Source organism: Botryllus schlosseri, chromosome 2, assembly GCF_051294905.1.
Source record: "Botryllus schlosseri isolate E-star chromosome 2, Bs_hap1, whole genome shotgun sequence".
Taxonomy (NCBI): domain Eukaryota; kingdom Metazoa; phylum Chordata; class Ascidiacea; order Stolidobranchia; family Styelidae; genus Botryllus; species Botryllus schlosseri.
The window spans coordinates 27828565-27836530 of NC_137237.1; the positions used below are offsets into that span (position 1 = coordinate 27828565).

The following is a 7966-nucleotide window of genomic DNA, read 5'->3' on the forward strand; positions in this document are numbered from 1 at the left end:
TAGAAGTCGAACACCATAGGAACGATACTCTTCTGAACAATCCTTTCACGATTGCAGAGCTTGAGAAAGCACTGAAGTCGAAAAAAGACACGTCCCCGGGACATGACACTCTTTGCTACTCCATGTTCAAAAACTTCCCGCCAGATGCCCTACTCAGTATGCTTTCGGTGATAAATAACTCATGGTGCAATGGGACTGCCCCTCGCAGCTGGAAGCACTCGATTGTTATTCCAATTCCCAAAGGAAACAAGGACCGATCAGACCCACAGTCATATCGTCCTATAGCCTTAACCAGCCACCTCTGTAAAGTGATGGAGACGATGATTATGAAGCGACTATCTTGGTATCTAGAAAAGCACGGCTTACTCCACTCAGCTCAAAGTGGCTTTCGTCGGGGACGGCGGGCCCTGGATCATGTTCTCCGATTACACGATGCCACTTACAAAGCTATCCATATTGGAAGATCGGTCTTAGCTGTCTTCTTAGACATCGAGAGAGCATATGACATGGTGTGGAGGGCTGCTGTCATCCATAAATTACGGGAAATGGGTATTTCGGGGCCTTGTCTTTCTTGGATCAACAATTTCATACACGACCGTACTTTTCAAGTTCGAATCGGGACAACGTTATCCGACATTTTCCTCACCGAAAATGGTATTCCGCAGGGGAGTGTGCTTAGCCCTTTGTTATTCAGCATTATGATAAATGACCTTCCAACAGTTATCGAGTCAGACATGGGGCTCTATGCGGACGATTGTGCCATTTGGGAGGCCGGTCTTGCTGTTGACCAACTTGCTCAAAACATTCAGTCATCCCTTGATCAGATCCATCGATGGTGTGTAAAGTGGGGTTTTATGGTATCGGTCGAGAAATCCGTAGCAATGGTTTTCACGAAAAAGCGAAATTATGCACAACCTGTACTCAAACTTGGAAGTCATCAACTGAGGTAACTTGGAAGTCATCAACTGAGGTATGTGGAATCCTTCAAATATTTAGGTGTCACTTTTGACAAAAGACTCAACTATAAGATACACACATCTAACGTTGCATCCAAATGCGCAAAGCGCATGAATTTACTCAAAATGGTATCCGGCACATCTTGGGGTGCATCCACTCGAACGCTATTAACCCTGTATAGGAGCCTGATAAGACCCATCATAGAGTATGGCATGGAAGCGAAGCGTACTTCTTCGCACCGAAATCACACCTCACGAAAATAATATCAATCCGAAATCAAGCTCTGAGACTTTCTTGCGGTGCCATGTCCAGCACCCCTATCTGCGTATTAGAGGCCTCGTGTAACGACATGCCCCTTTTTCTAAGGCACCAATATCTTTGTCTCAAGTACCGTTCCAAGATCAGAACACAACAATCAAACCCAGCACGCAGTTTATTGGAGGGTTCATGGGAGGAAATGTACAATCTACTCTCCGACCGATTTGTGACTTTCAATCTCTTATCCCGACTTCAAATATTGGATGATTTGCAAGTCAGAGGTGACCATCCTCTAACCATATGCCCTTGGTTATTGAAATGCGCTATGATTGATACATCATTACAAACAGCCCTCGGACGCGATCCACCAAGTCACATTGTCGATGCTATATTCAGAGATTATATTTTTGAGCAATACCCAAACAGAATGCTAGTTTACACCGTTGGATCTGAAAACATCAACGGTGCTGGGTACTCCTTCTACATCCCCGATCGCAATATAAGAACATCAAAAGTATGTTCGAAACTCCTATCAATCTTCTCGATTGAGCTGAAAGCAATATTCGATGCACTGATATGGATTTCAGAAAATTCCATCGAACGTGTTGCTATTCTGAGTGACTCTTTGAGTGCATTGCTGTCGTTGAAAACCTATCTTGGTGAAAATAACTAACTATATTACCAATCAAATATTATATCAAATATTAGAACTAACTCACCATCTCTTACATGAAAGCCATAGAGATATTTCTTTTGTATGGATTCCAGGACACTGTGGTATTGAAGGGAACGAAGTCGCTGACCGACTTGCGAAAGAGGCTGCGGCCCATGACTTAGCTGACCAAAGTGTAGATCTTACTTCTAGCGAGGCCAACTCATTGATTTTAGGTCGCTGTAGGCAAGACTGGAACCAACGTTTCATTGAAACCGCCTCTGGAGCACATTTCAAACAGTTCTGCCCTGACATATACACAAAACTACCTACTTTTACCACGCCACGCCGTGCCGAAACCACCATTTTCAGATTACGCACCGGACATTGTCGTCTCAACTCCTATCTTAACAAAATTGGATGCTCCGATACCCCTGATTGTACCACATGCCATGTAGAAGAAACTGCAGAGCACGTTATTATGGAGTGTGCAAAGTACGTTAATGAAAGATGCCAGTTTAGAGCTGCCGTAATGGACCTGAGAGTACTCTTCACCATGGAAAATGTAATAACAAGTGATTATATATTACCTTTGCTGTGGGAATTCCTTGCGAAGACAAAAAGACAATACTAAATGTTTAGTTGACTGTATTTACTTATCGCAATATCGATTCGATTAGCAACCGTTACGTCGTGACGCAAAAGACCATAGTTGTTATATGCGTCACTAAAATCGCTTTTAAATATAATAATAATAATAATAATTGCTTCCTGCAACGCGCAAAGATGTTCTTCCTGCTTCTCAACAAAGCAATATAGTCTATGATTTCAAGTGCCACTGTGATTTTCGGTACGTGGGAAGAAGAACTCAGCGCTTGCAGGAACGCATCAAACAACATGTCCCGAGCGTATTAGATCGCGCACATTGGACTCTCGCGAAGATTCAGCCGTAACTGATCTGCAATTACTAAAACGTAATCAAGCCATGGCTCTGCCATCGGCAAGCATTTGGCTGAGAATGCAACTTGCGCTAAAAACTACCGCGATGAAAGATTCTCTATATTAGGTAGAGGCCGCACTCATTTCCATCTGTCTGCACTGGAATCGACTTATATAACAAAATCCAACGACCGCACTTGTGTCAGCAGAAGGAATTTTTAGTCAATCTAAAATTTGGCCACGAGCTGCGCTCGTGGTTTGCTTGTATTTCATGTTGTTTGTTTCTATGACGTCATAATTGGTTGTATGCAATGTAGCTAGTCGCATGTTTTTGAAATTCTCCATTTGCTGACGATTGCCCTTGAAGAGTGTCAGCTCGAAAAGCTTCGGGTTTTAATATATTTTGCAATGAATATATTATTAAAACGTGTATTAAAGTTCTGTACCTTAAGACTACTTTACCGATACTTGACAGTTTCAGTTTTAGATAAGATTCGGAAACCAAGTAATTTTATAATAAACACAAGCTAACTGAATGAATTTACTCAAATGTACTATGCCGCGCTGATAAGATAAATTATATTATACTTATCATGTTACAGTGTTTTTCAATAACGAAACTCTTTTACAGTATAAGCTAAGTAGTTTCATCATAAACATAAAAATACCTGGTGATGTTGATTTGTACTTATTTGCGGTATGTTTAATTAACTCATGAGCCTCTAAAATGTATGAGCCTCTAAAATGTAGTAAGCAGGGCGATGGGTATATTCGTTGAGTTGAATAAACATAAAAAAAAAAAATATTCCCGCGCCCTCCTAAACCTAACTCTTCCTAACCTAACAACCTTGGGCGCGGAAATATACTTTGGGCATCATCAACATAGTGTTTGTTCCAATATTGAAGTTCTGTACTTTCTTAAGCCCAAATTGCAAACACTCCATAATATCCGACTCGGGTACATGTGCAATAAAATATGACCGAAAGATCAGGCTCTAATTGTTAACATGGTTTGACAGTAGGCTACCTCTTGTTATCAGAGCGGCCAACTACCTACTAATCGTTTAGTGGGAACCTGGAGGGTGATTGGTGGGTAATAGGTAAGAGATTTTATTGGTGCTCGGCTACTGTGGCTTTGTGCTTTGTGTTCGGCAGGAGTGTGAATTCTAAAATGGGCATTGCAGTGAAGTGCAGGCTAGTAATAATGTGCGACACCATAATATCAACACCATGGTTCCTGGCAGCTTTGATGATTGTTGAGTGTCTCGGACAATATTGATAACCAATCTGCCTGCCCTCTTCGTTACGACCAGGTAGAGGTGACTAACGTAAACGTGACTAGTAGGGATGGTGAGAACCCCTGAAAGGTTCAGGTTCGTTTGAACGTGAACCTTTTTGAAAGGTTCTATGTGAACGTGAACGTGAACCGATGACGTTACGTGACGTCATATTGCTTATTCCAGTCCTCACATTTCAGTGAAGTAATATACAAGATACATATAGCGACGACTCAGGCCACAATGCTGACGTACATGCTGACTTTTTTAACGTCACTAGATGTATCAACCGGTGTAATCAAATACTATAATAATCCCATAAAATTCATATCTTCCCTGGCTTTGCCAACAATTTCGATGAGGACTTGCAAGGGAATATAATATAACACCGTAACGGTTTAGGCCATACCTGACATTGTACAGTATTCGGCGTCTGACTCTTGCTACATTGATATTGAGCAGAGTGTAAAACGGGTTTCTATACTTGCTACCGATAGTACCCCATAAACAAGATATACAGTAGCCACTAGCCAACACCCCAATCGCACGGATTTGGTTTTTATGATACAATAAACATAAAAAATCAAGATGGATCCTGTACTGCTACTACTCACAGCACAGAGACACTAAATTTAGCGATGGTGTGATCACCTGAAAGGTTCAGGTTTGTGCGAACCCGAACGTTTTTGAAAGGTTTTGTGCGAACGCGAGCGTGAAAATGTGACGTCATATTGCTAATACCTAGCCCTACATTTCATTGTACAAGATACCTAGCGACGACTCATGCCACATTATGCAACAATGCTGAAATACATGCTGACTTTTAAACGTCAGAACACGTATTAACTAGAGCTAGCAAAAGCTATATCTATATTATAATAATCACAAATAATCTATATTTTCCGTCGCTTTGCCAACAATTTCGACGAGGACTTGCAAGGGAATATAATTTAGCTGACGCCTCAACGGTCTAGGCCCGACCACACAATGTATTCAGCATCTGACTATTGATACATCAATTTACATCGAGGAGAGTGTAAAACGGGTTTCTGAACTTGCTACCGGTATTGCGCTGTGAACAAGTTAGCAAACACCGCACGGACGCGCTATATGGTGGTGGTGATTTAGCACCATTTAGAACTTCTTAATACGGCTACTTGCTCTGTTGAGTTAAGTTTTAACGATACCATGTATATACAAACCGACGGTGTAGCTATGGGTAGCCCTCTTGGCCTGATTTTAGCTATTATATTTGTGGGATTCCATGAAGACAAACTTTTCGCCGCAGATAAAACCAAGCCTCCATTCATGTACCGTCGCTATGTCGAGGACACCTTTGTTATCTGTCAAAATGAGACGGAGTTCGATGGCTTTTTTGATAACTTGAATTCTCTACACTCGTCTTTAAAATTCACATTTGAAAGAGAGCACTAAAATTCACATTTGAAAGAGAGCGTGCTAACTCGTTACCATTCTTAAACGTTCTAGTGCAGTGGTTCCCAAATAGTAGGAAATTTCCCACTGGTGGGGAATTCAATGGCTTCTGGTGGGGAATAGACGCATTTGTTAAACAGGATAGTCTTCATATTTACACATGCGCGATTACCGTTACCAGTTAACTGCTCTCTAATTTATGGAACGAAAATTATATTGCGTGTTGTTCACAAAAACTCATTTTTAACTGCAGATAACCAATGATGGAGTCACTAACGCATGCATCCATCACGACCAGTACCACGTGAAATATTGCTTTCGCTAAATTTTAAGGGTTAGCGGTATCGGTTCACATTACGTTTCATGTTGCCATTCTAGGCGATTGTCTTGCGTACTGGTGTGTGTTGTGTGTCTTGTGTACTCAAACAAGTAAATAGCTGCTCCGTAATGACAAAAGTTAACAGGAAATACGACGATAGTTTTGGGTAGTGGGGAATGAAGATTCGGAGTAAATCTGAAGTGGGGAAGGAATACAAAAAGATTGGGAACCACTGTTCTAGTGGAAAAAACGGGGTATTAGCTTTGTCACTTCGGTTTACCGGAAGCCAACGTTTACAGGACAATATATACGCTGGAATTCGTTTAGCCCGAATCGCCGTAAACTAATGTTTGATTGGCACATTGGTGCACAGAGCCTTGATGAAATGTTCGGATTTAAAATTAAACGCCTATACCTACCTACATGTGGTGTATTTCGTTCTTCCTGTTGTCTGATAGCGGGTAAGCTTACATAAGAGAGTCACTAAATACGCGCACACGGAAAGCTGATTATTTCGAGCAGACTTTTGCAACAAGGTGCATGCTCGTTTGGTGTTGATTTCTTTAAAGTTGCCAGCGCCATGCATAGATTGGTCCGAAGTTGAAATGCAATGAAATTCAACAAAAGATGCTTTATGACGTGAAGAATTGTAAAATATGAAAGAGGTTCACAGTGTAAAGCAGTGGTTCCCAACCTTTTTCGGTGTCAGGGCCAAATTTAGAATTTCAGAGTATAGTTGGGGCCGCACGAATACCAGGGCAATGAAACGGACCCAAAATAGTCATCAAAATATGAAAATTGGCATTGTTCCGATCAATCGCTTGACGCCATTGGCCATTGTTATGATCATGTGTTGCTGCGCTCCAATTGTTCAGAACAATCGACCTTTGGTAGCTATTTCGGAATAGTTATTGCCCTGGCGAGATTTCAATTAGTTTTTGGAATAGCTTTCGATAAACACCGGACCTATCAAATTATTCGGACGCTTAGGTCGTGAGCTATAGGACTACCAATTATGCTGCTTTCGGGGCGGTTTAGTAAGTTAGCTTTAAACGCCTATAGACGTGCGAAGCGCGAAAATTTTCTGCAATTCATGATTGAATCGCTCAATATGATCGGGAATTGCATATATATTGCCATCAATTTTTCAGCCTCTCTCTGTTCACGTTATCAGTTTTACAGGTAGAGCCGATGCAGGTGCATGTGTTTGAAAAGATAGGCCCCTGAATAATAATTAAACGTCTTCGGGCGTATACCCGTTGGCAGGAGCAAAACAGCACTTCGTCAGTTCTCCCCCCCCCCCCCCCCCCCCAAAAAAAAAAAAACTTTTGTCTTGGGATCCCATAGGGTGATAAACCTACTCCCTATCACCTTGTTCGCTTTTGCCACGAAACTAATTGTACTTGTACTGCTTAGTGAGCCAGCGGGAAGCGCGAAAATTTTCGATAATTCATGATAAAATCGGTCAATATGATCGGGAATCGCATATATGTTGCTATAAATTTGTTGTCCTGGCTGGTCACGTAATCAGATTTACCGGTAGAGCCGAGTGAGGTGTCTTGGAAACTGTAGGGCCCATTAGTATGATTCCGTAACATTTTATTTCGTGACCTCCTGTTTGCTATATCAAAAATATATAGAATCGCCCAAACGTAGGCTTCTAAACTAAAAGACGCACACGATTTCAAATTGGTATTTCTTCACTAGAATATTTTTTTTTCCTGCGGAATGGTTTTGTCTCGTGAGGTTCAGATTGACAAGACAGTATTTTGTATATATATAGAAAAGTTTTCGGTCAGCATAAGGGCAGTCCTGTTCGGCCAAAGTTTTCTCGCTGCCGATCGTTAAACACACTTCTTGGAGTCGCATACATGACCGAAAACTTAATATGTCTTGGTGTGTTGTGGCGCGGAAATGGCCAATGCCCATATGCCCAATGCCCATTTCTATAAATCTTGCGCACTTTTTTCTTGGGGATGAGTACCCAAAAATTAAGATATTTGGCAGCATGAAATCACGCCGAGACCGAAAAAACTGAAAAAGATGCATAAATTTTCAAAAAATACTCTATAATTTATGCTAATTCACGAAATAATTTTGGGCCCCGTTCGAGCTGAAATTGGGGGTTTG

General features: G+C 41.4%; 1 long non-coding RNA gene across 1 annotated transcript; it reads right to left on the reverse strand.

Annotated features, from left to right (window-relative positions):
* Nucleotides 1–552: 552 nt before the first annotated feature.
* LOC145434344 (uncharacterized) lies at nucleotides 553–1431 on the reverse strand. Its single transcript, XR_013913350.1, has 2 exons — nucleotides 967–1431; nucleotides 553–926 (listed from the first exon to the last, which is right to left on the reverse strand). It is a non-coding gene; the product is annotated as an uncharacterized LOC145434344 (long non-coding RNA).
* Between the last annotated feature and the right edge of the window lie 6535 nt (nucleotides 1432–7966).